Raw genomic sequence first — 10,547 nt, 5'->3', positions numbered from 1 at the left:
ACCGAACATCTAGAAAGACGAAGACGTTGCTGGGATAAAGCTTCGGTCTATAAACAAAAGCACCTGAATGTGACAATATTTAAAATAGAGCTAATAAAGTCTTCTGAAGCAGCAGTTGATGTCATCGCACTCCTGAGTCGGCAGATATGAACAACTGATAAATGGCCCAAGGACTGGACAGGATCGGTGTTTATTCCTATTCCGAAGAAGGGAAATGTTATCGCCTGTGGAAACTGTCAAGACTATTGGCTCACACCTTATGGCAGAAAAATACTACTGAAGATCCTACAAAGATGGCTCTAGTGACAAGAAGCTACCAGAGGAGCACGCAGGATTCAGAAAAATCCAAGGAACAAGAGATGTAATTGCAAACATTAGATGGATGAAGGAAAAAGCCAAAGAATATAACAAGGAGATCTATTTCGGCTTCATCGACTACAGCAAAACCTTTGTTTTGATCACCAGAAACTTTGGAATATTATGAAGGATATAGGTGTGCCGAACCATCTGATCAGCTTCATCAGGAACCTTTACATCGATAAAGAAGCAACAGTCAGGATGGAACATGGTGACAAGGCATGGGTCAAAGTAGAAAGAGGCGTCAGACAAGGAGGTATGATGTCACCATTTATACGTAGAAGCTATTTTCAGGTAGGCTGGACTTGTCGAAAAAGAAGGGATCACAATTGCTGGGCGAATCAACAATCTTAAATACGCAGACGGCACAACATTGATAGCAACAAGTGTAGATGGAATGAAGGACTTATTACTGAGAATGTCAAGATGGAAAGCTCGAGCATGGGACTCCTATGCAATACAAAGAAGACAAAGATATTGACTACTGCCAGGTATGACAGGGACACATGAGATGGACAACGACGAACTGGAAGTTGTAAAGGACTTCAACCTACTCAGATCAATGATTACTCAAGATGCAGCGACGACATCAGAAGTCAACAGGAGAATAGCTATAGGAAATCAACTATGAAGTCACTGGACAAGGTCTTCAAATCGAGGAACATGTCACTGGTGATGAAGACACGGCTCCTACACAGTCTGGTCTTTTCTGTGGTAAAATATGGATGCAGAATTTGGATGATAAAGGAGCAAGAAAGAAGAAGAATCAACACCTTCGAAATGTGGTGGTGGTGAAGGATGTTATCAATACCATTGATCGCAAGAAGGATCACCAAGCTTCGACTTCATCATTCAAAGAAAGTGATCACTGGAAAGAGGACATCATGGTCAGAAGAATAGAAAGACAAGGCGAAGAAGAACCCGATGGCTTGATACTATCAAGAAAATGGCGAAGACCCTTGTGGACCTATCTAGATAGAGAAGACACTAGTGGACCTATCTAGATGGAGAAGACCCTGGTCTATCTAGACTACACAAGGTCGGTTGTCCTACAGTGTGTTCATTCAGCAAGTCACCATGGCTAGGGATCGAGGTGAAATTAAAAAATTATTTTACCTCCCTAAAATTACCACTTAAGGCTGAGCCAATAAATCAACCAGCAAAATTTCATAAAAACATGCAAATGTGTCAACTGATCAACAAGCAAATTGAGAGTTCTTCAGGTGGTTGGACAATTTATCTGCCAGCATACAAAGCAACATTAGCAGCACATTGACAAGTTATTGGCGGCACGATGGCTCAGTGGTTTGCACTGTTGCGTTGCAATCCTGGGTTTAAATCAATCATGAAGGACATCTGCAAGAAGTTTGTATGTTCTCCCAGGGTTTGGGTTTCCTCCTGGGTCTCCAGGGTTTCCTCCTGGGTCTCCAGGGTTTCCTCCTGGGTCTCCAGGGTTTCCTCCTGGGTCTCCAGGGTTTCCTCCTGGGTCTCCAGGGTTTCCTCCTGGGTCTCCAGGGTTTCCTCCTGGGTCTCCAGGGTTTCCTCCTGGGTCTCCAGGGTTTCCTCCCACACTCGAAAGACAAGCTTTGGAGTGTGATTTCTTGTCATCACAAAGGGTACACTCTACCAACAATTTAGAATGTGAGCCTCAAAGGGGATGAAGAGGACTGGAAAGCGCTACATTGTGTCTGGTTTCGCAGTTCTGCTCCGTTCATAGGAATTGTAGGGTATGTGGTATCAGACACTGCCCATAGACAAGAATGGCACTGTGCAAGTGTAAACTGAGAATACAAAAATTTGCAGCCCCCCTTCTAATTTTTCCCTTGTAGTCTCTTAAATCAACATGAAACCAGAGAGTAGTTGATCTGCATATCACAAGTTTATTTCCAGGAATTCACTCCCAAAAATCATTGTCTGACATCTCAAAAAGAAAAAAAAAAAAAAAAAAAGAGTATATCACTGAAACAGCCATTTTAATACATCTTTTGTAGTTTTTTTTTTGTCTAGTCCAACATAAATAACAAAATGAAAAATATCAACCAGTAAAACATATCGAAATCATTACTTTGGACATACTTAAAAGATCGAGAGCTGTTTTGTTACATTCAGCGGATTCCTGCGTGTATTGGATGCAAAGAAAATACTGACCGGAAAAAAAAATAAAAAAAAAAATCCAAATATACTATACAGGTTCTTCGTAGGAATAGAAAGAAAAAAAGGATAAAATAAAAAGGGACCAAGTAGCTGTAACGGGCTCTCGTGATAGAAGCTTACCATTCCTTCAATCACTTGCAGCAAAGGTTTTTACAAAAAAAATACAGGATGATGGCATTTATCGCCTGCTTTTTTTTAAAAAATAATTTGAGATTAGAAAATATGCGTTCTACGTCATGTACATCACTTCTTATGCTGTAGATTGGAAGTTCCAGGCAAGTAGACTGCATACGGTCAAATGTGAATCCTCTTTGATACAGGGCTGCGCTATGTCACACATTCTCCAGTACCTTGTTGAAAAAGTTGCAAAGTGGCGGAACGACTGTAGAGATAGAGGTAAGTGTCAAGACGAAGTGCCTATGGGCCCAATGTAGAGTCCAGATAGAGGTTAGTGTCGATAAAAAGTGCTTAAGGGCTCAATGTAGAGTGCTGATAGGTTAGTGTCAAGACGAAGTGCCTATCAGCACTCTACATTGAGCCCTTAAGCACTTTTTATCGACACTAACCTCTATCTGGACTCTACATTGGGCCCTTAGGCACTTCGTCTTGACACTAACCTAAGGGCCCAATGTAGAGTCCAGATAGAGGTTAAAGTTGATACAAAGTGCCTAAGGGACCAATGTAGAGTGCAGATAGAGGTAAGCGTCGATAAAAAGTGCGTAAGGGCTCAATGTAGAGTGCAGATAGGTTAGTGTCAAGACAAAGTGCCTAATGGTCCAATGTAGAGCGCAGATAGAGGTTAGTGTCGATAAAAAGTGCCTAAGGGACCAATGTAGAGTACAGATAGATGTTAGGCGGGCTTTACACGTTGCGACATCGCTAGCAATTGCTAGCGATGTCCAGTGCGATAGTACCCGCCCCCGTCGCACATGCGATATATAGTGATTGCTGCCATAGCAAACATTATCGCTACGGCAACTTCACACGCACATACCTGCTCTGTGACGTCGCTGTGACTGCCAAACAATCCCTCCTTCAAGGGGGAGGTGCGTTCGGCGTCACAGCGATGTCACCGCGACGTAACTAATCGGCCGGAAAATAGAAGCGGAGGGACATAACATCCCACCCACCTTCTCCCTTCCGCATTGCCGGTGGAGGCAGGTAAGGAGATGTTTGTTGCTCCTGCGGGTTTACACACAGCGATGTGTGGAGCTGCAGGAACGCCAAACAACATCGTACCTGCGGTCGAACCGACATTATGGAAATTAACGACGTTACACAGATCAGCGATATTGTCCGCTTCTGTGCTCGTTCATTGTCGCACCTAGGATTTACACGTTGCGATGTCGCTACCGGCGCCGGATGTGCTTCACCAACGACGTGACCCCGACGATATATCGGTAACGATGTCGCAACGTGTAAAGCCCCCCTTAGTGTCAAGACAAAGTGCCTAAGGGCCCAATGTAGAGTGCAGATAGAGGTTAGTAAGTGTCAACACAAAGTGGCTAAGGGCCCGTATGCCTAATTTTCAAGGGATCGTCCCTTGTTACATCCCAGCAGATTACAAAATAAATCAGACTTGAAGTTTGGACATTTAAGTTGCCACCAGATGTGTCACCGTCAGACAAATCATTCGTGGTGCATATTCCGCGGTGGAAGTCAGAGGAGAAATCATATATTTTGAGAGATATATATCGAACTATTAACATATAGACTTCCAAGCAACCAGTCTGAATTTACAGATGTAAAAACTGGATTATGCAGCAGTGCCTGGGTCCGAAATTTCTAAAATTAGCCATTTATAAAGGACAGCAGAGCCAAATATACGACTTTTTTTTTTTTCATGCAAACCTTATCCAAGAAATGGATGTGAAAATGGTGTCATGGACCACTTAAGATTTTTTTTTTTTTTCCGGTGCCCCCAACCTGTTGGTTACGTTTGGTATGTTAATGGTCGGGATAATTATATAACTTATTGGCTGGATTGTTGCTCATTTGATTTTAAGGGACTGTTAGCATAAAATGACTGTTCATACCAAGCACAGACACTCGGTGCCCTCTGGGCATGGCCAAACCAAGGGCTCCTTCCCATATACTGTTTTTATCATCTGTATCCTCCCTTCTCTGGTCAATAACAAAGAGTAGGGAATAAATAGATAAAAAACAAGCCGGTGGGAAGGTGCACTGAGCTGCTCAGCCACCCCAAGGCTGCACCCAGTGCCTGTGCTTGGTGTGAACGGTCATTTAGTGCGGACAGACTGCCTTGTTTGTATTACCAGAAGGTGCTTTTCATTTAGTATTTACTTTTCAAAATAGGTTCTGACGCCAAGTGCCAAAACAACGTACTGGAGAAGGGTGAACATCAGACGATCACATTCCTGCATCCCCCCCCCCTGTGCAGATCATTAAAAAATATATATATATATTTTGGATTTTATCAGCAAGTAATGGCAACTGCTGCTGGATTTTATTCTTCTTTTGCATCTCTAGAGAAGGTTTCGGAATAACTGATGTGTTCATGTGTAGATTCGGTATCATATTTATCTCTGCTTGGTGACCGTATCCCATTATTTTCTGCAAAACCTGCACAGTGTAAAACTGAGAAATGACACATTGGCATATAAAGCAAGTTATTCCTTCTCAACTTACTTATGCACGCTCAGTTTGGTAGAGTGCATGTGTTCTCATTTTGACTTTTCCAAGATTGGGCATGTTTATTCAACATGCCCAATCCTACTTCCTCAAATCTCATCAAGATGGGAGTCCCCCTATGTACAAGGTAGCTGAGAATGAGCAGCTCCTATAGGGTGTATGACACCTTTACTCTTTTCTATTCAGAACATCTGCACGCTCGGCTTGGCTGAGCATTCATGTGTATGCGTGGCGGTCAGGAGGGCAAGTGGCCCAGGACTGGGCATGTTCATTCAATATGCCCAATCCTACTTCCCCGCAATCTCATCAAGATGGGAGTCCCCCATCTACAAGGTAGCTGATCAGCTCCTATAGGGTGTATGACATATTTACTCCTTTCTATGCAGAACACATGAATGCTCAGCCGAGTGTGCAGATTTATGCGTGGCAGTCAGGACAGGTGGCCCATGATTGGGCATGTTCATTCAATATGCCCAATCCTGCTTCCCCAAATCTCATCAAGACGGGAGTCCCCTATGTACAAGGTAGCTGACCAGCTCCTATAGGGTGTACGACATCTTTACTCCTTTCTATTTAGAACACATGAATGCTCAGCCAAGCCGAGCGTACAGGTGTATGCATGGCAGTCAGGAGGGCAAGTGGCCCAGCACTGGGCATGTTCATTCAACATGCCCAATCCTGCTTCTCCAAATCTCATCAAGACAGGAGTCCCCAATGTACAAGGTAGCTGATCAGCTCCTATAGGGTGTAAGACACCTTTACTCCTTTCTATTTAGAACACATGAATGCTCAGCCAAGCCAAGCGTGCAGGTGTATGCATGAAGGTCAGGACAAGTGATTGGGCATGTTCATTCAACATGCCCAATCCTTCTTCTCCACAATCTCATCAAGATGGGAGTTCCCCATCTACAAGGTTGCTGACCAGCTCCTATAGGGTGTATGACACCTTTACTCCTTTCTATTCAGAACACATGAATGCTCAGCCAAGCCGAGCGTGCAGGTGTATGTACGGTGGTCAGAAGGACAAGCATTTAGCTCGCAGTTATCTGATCTGCATGTCTGGCTTTACCACACAGTATCAAATTTGTTGGGCAAGCAATGTCGTCTAGAATCTGTTGACCAATTCTACACAGTAAAGCCGGACTTACAAACCAGAATAGTTTACTCTAAAAGCCTCTATTCTGTGCAGATCGACCCGGAAATTCTTCCAGTCCTCCAGGATTATTTTCATATCTTCCTGCCGTCACTCTCATAACTTTAGTTGCTTAATTCCTTATCGAAACCGGTCTCCGAACCGGCTCCACGTAAAGCAAAGTGCACTCTCCCCCCCCAGGTATCAGTCATTACCCAATCCCTTCTGCAGATTTGTCAATACCTGCCATTTCCGAGAACACAGGTTCCCGATGAGATTCACCCCCGCTTTCTAAGAAATTGCTCAGCGGCCAAATACTAATGCACATATCGTCCTGTGTCCACATGAACCATAGGGGACGGGGCAAAGGCCAGATTTCCCATGCACATTGCCGGTACAGGAATGTACAAATTAATACTTCCCAGATAGTGGGGTTTTTTTTTAGAAGGGTAACCCTGCAATGTTTGAAAGGCAGGCAATAAATCTGACAGGGGCTGTAAAAAAAAAAAAGAAAAGAGGAAGAGAAAGGATGCATATAAAAAAAGCATGCAACTCAAAGATACAGAACATCCACCATTACTCCATGAAGATAGCCAATAATTACTCAGAGGCTGTAAGGCGCTCGGGGGTAAGTAACCCGGGGGGCTGCGACGGCCTCGAGGTACCTACACCCGAGTGTTACAACGAAGTCCGCCGCTTCCCATCTTTTACTGCACGGCCCCAGCAAACTCTTCCGAAGGCAGCAAAACGGAGTTATTTCGTGCACATGCCGGGAGGGAATTGACGGGTGCCTTAAGACTGAGGGAAGGTGGGGGGGCAGGCAAAAATAATATTTTGTAAAATATAATATGCGTAGGTACAGCAGTGTCGGGAAGGAGGGGGGGGGGGGTAAAAAAAGGCATAAAAGTGGTAGCATTAGTAATAGGAACACATGTGCCGCGGGAAAAGGGCCAAAAAGCTTCGAAGGCAAACAAAACCAAAAGCAATTACCACTGTTGGCAGCAGGTCGCCCGTACTTCCCGGACGAATGTGGGATTGTATCAAAAAAGGTCTTGTCAAAAGTGTACGGGAAGTTTACAAATCGAGTCGAACAAGCGAAACAGCGGTGTATCACACAAGTATGGAATGATCTCCGGGGTATGGAAAAGTCTACACAGGATTCATCCTCCTCCGATGCTCGCGGATCGTCTTCAGCCATCGCCAATTTAATCTGCTTCGAACCCCAAATCTAAAAAAGGTGAAAATCACTATATACCTATATTTATATACATATATCTTTCTCTTTATATATAGATCTGTATTGGGGGAGGGGGGGGGGGGGTCAAAAGGAAAAAAAAAAAATGATGATGATGAGAAGACGACGACGACATGAAGAACAAATGAGAAAATGAGTTGAGGACCCGCGTACAAACCTGTCCTCTTAAAACACAAACTTTTGTATCATTTAGGGTTTTTGTTTTTTTTTCGTTTTTTATTACCAATAACATTTTTCAGAACAACATTTAGGGAGGGAAAGAAAAAAAAATGAATGCTGAAAAAAAAACAAAAAAAAACAAAAACCAAAAAAAAAAACAGATAGAAGGGGGGAAAATGGGACGAAACATTTCTTACGTCAGATGAGAGATATGCGGTGAGGGCCTGCTCGGTATAGCAGGTGCATTTGTTTTTTTTTTTCTTCTTTTTTCTCAAATATATATATATATTTTTATTTTTTTTTTATATATATATATATATATATATATATATTTTTTTTTTTTCATATATATATTTGTGTTTGTAAGAGAAAAAGAAAGGCTCTTTGGGCCAAAATTGAAATGAACTGGTGAGGAGTGCAGGGACGACACACACGCAACGCACACACATACCGGGTATGTAAAGACATGTTACCCCCCCCCCATAGTCATGCACCCCCATTCCTCCTTTTACGCCAATATATATGGTATCCTTCTAGGTCAGCTTTTGATATTATGGCGGCATGGGAGCTAGCGCAAAAAAAAAAATAAAATACGTTAGAGGGGGCGAAAAGCTTACGAGGCGGTGCAAAAGGCGGCAAAGCAAGACGGAAAAATGACCCGGTTTGCTGGTAAATGAGTTCTGGTTTTAGGGGAAGGGGGACAAAAAAAAAAGCTGAGCAATGTGACCTGGGATTACAACCCTGGTCATATGAAGCAAATTCAACACTGGTTAACAGAAAGCCAACAGAGAGGAGGATGAGAAACCTTTGTGCGTGATGAATAAGTAGATATAGACTATGAAAGGTGATAGCGCAGGACAAGGTCTTGTTTGCATCAATAAAAACATGAGCTGGTTTTATGGCCAGACTTCTGGGAAGAGCGAGGGGGGGGGGGGAATAATAAAAAGCCGTATTCGGCCACAAATATAGGCATGGTCGTCCTGGACTCATCCCTTAAAAGTCCTGTAACAGGCCCCCCCGCCCCTAAAAAAAAGCCAAAGCAGCCATCAAAGGCAACGTACGACGCAACCAGTAACAGCTGCTGATCTATGGGGGCACATGTCTTTATATACGCATACACGCACCCTCATGATATATACATCCTTACAGACACTTATATACATGTACATATATATACACAACACACAGTCCCCACACACACTCCGCGAGAAAACACTTTATCATCTCGTCTCAACCCTCTCGCTGCTGCATGGAGATGACCACATTCCCAAGCGTGCAATGAGGGGATAATGGCGATCATGATCGATGACGGACGAAAACGCAACGCACGCACACAAAAAATGATAAAAAATAATCATATGTAAAATAAGTAGCATATTGCACCAGGCCTAAGTCTCCCAAGGGCCTCCACGGGCACCGCATGGGATCTGTGTCTATGAAAAGTGGATGGGCAGGAGGAGTTGGCACCCAGGGTGTAAGGCGTTGCCCTACATCGACGCACAACCTTAGAGGAGAAACCATGGCTGCTCGTCAGCTATATAAATAAAAATTAGAGTTCTCTATCGTCTTATTAGGCTCGATTTAGTGATAAGAAATCACTTGGTATGGCACATCCCATCACCAGTACACCCTCCGAAAGGCAGCAGCTTTATCATGTGCTAAATGTGGTGCCAAGGTCACTGATCTCAAGGGTACCCTGTGGCCCCCTCTGAGTACAAAAATTGCTTGTGTTGCCTCCATCCCATTTGGAAATAACATCGTTTTTAGCGCCAACTCTATGAGAGCAATTTAATTTGCCTGGTTTTCCATGGCAGCCAAACCTCTCTTCTACTCTTGGCATCCCGGCCTCTCCTATGGTCCTGGCATTCCGGACACCTCGTGAGCTTACTAAGCCACCACAGCACCACGACTTTGCGTTGGACCAAGAAACGTGCCAGAGGCATTCACAGAAGACCGCAATGGATGCTGAACAGATCAAAAATGCTCATCTGTTGTTCATACAATATCCAATCCCTCCAGTCCAGTCTGCCCTTGCCTTGGTGTGTTGACCACATTACACATGAGCAATTCAATTCACCAGGTTTTTTGTGGCAGCTGGACTTCTTCTCTACTCTTGGCATCCCGGCCTCTCCTATGCTCCTGGCATTCCGGACACCTTGTGAGTTTACCAGGCCCCCACAGCACCATGACTTAGCGTCCGGCCAAGGAGAGTGCCAGATGCACACACAGAGGATCAGACCAATCAAAAATGGTCCTCTGTAGTTCATACAGAACTACACCCTATCGAATACCTCTGGTCCAGTCTGCCATTGCCTTAGTGTGTTGACCACATTAGACACGAGCAATTCAATTCACCAGGTTTTCTGTGGCAGCTGGACTTCTCCCCTACTCTTGGCATCCTAACCTCTCCTATGCTCCTGGCATTCCGGACACCTCATGGGCTTACTAGGCCCCCACAGCACTATGACTTTATAGCAGGCCAATAAAAGTGCCAGATGCACCCACAGAGGATCAGACAAATCAAAAATGCTCCTCCGTAGTTCATACAGAACTACTCCCTATCGAATCCCTCTGGTTCAGTCTGTGCTTGCCTTAGTGTGTTGACCACATTAGACATGAGCAATTCAATTCACAAGGTTTTCTGTGACAGCTGGACGTCTCCTCTACTCTTGGCATCCCGACTTCTCCTCTACTCTTGGCATCCCGGCCTCTCCTATGCTCCTAGCATTCCGGACACCTCATGGGCTTACTAGGCCCCCACTGCACTATGACTTTACAGTAGGCCAAGAGAAGTGCCAGATGCACCCACAGAGGACCAGACAAATCAAAAATGTTCCT

At 44.2% G+C, this 10,547-nt stretch overlaps 1 protein-coding gene across 1 annotated transcript in view; it reads right to left on the bottom strand.

Annotated features, from left to right (window-relative positions):
* Positions 1 to 3,119: 3,119 nt before the first annotated feature.
* SIK3 (SIK family kinase 3) overlaps positions 3,120 to 10,547 on the bottom strand; it is a 152,688-nt gene continuing 145,260 nt past the window's right edge. Inside the window, 1 exon segment of the mRNA XM_075327829.1 lies at positions 3,120 to 10,547. This exon segment is cut by the window's right edge and continues 928 nt beyond it. The gene's annotated coding sequence lies outside the window, so the exon portion shown is untranslated.

This window comes from Anomaloglossus baeobatrachus, chromosome 11, assembly GCF_048569485.1.
Source record: "Anomaloglossus baeobatrachus isolate aAnoBae1 chromosome 11, aAnoBae1.hap1, whole genome shotgun sequence".
NCBI lineage: Eukaryota > Metazoa > Chordata > Amphibia > Anura > Aromobatidae > Anomaloglossus > Anomaloglossus baeobatrachus.
Note: the sequence above shows the minus strand (reverse complement) of the source record. Positions and strands in the feature narration are given on the sequence as shown.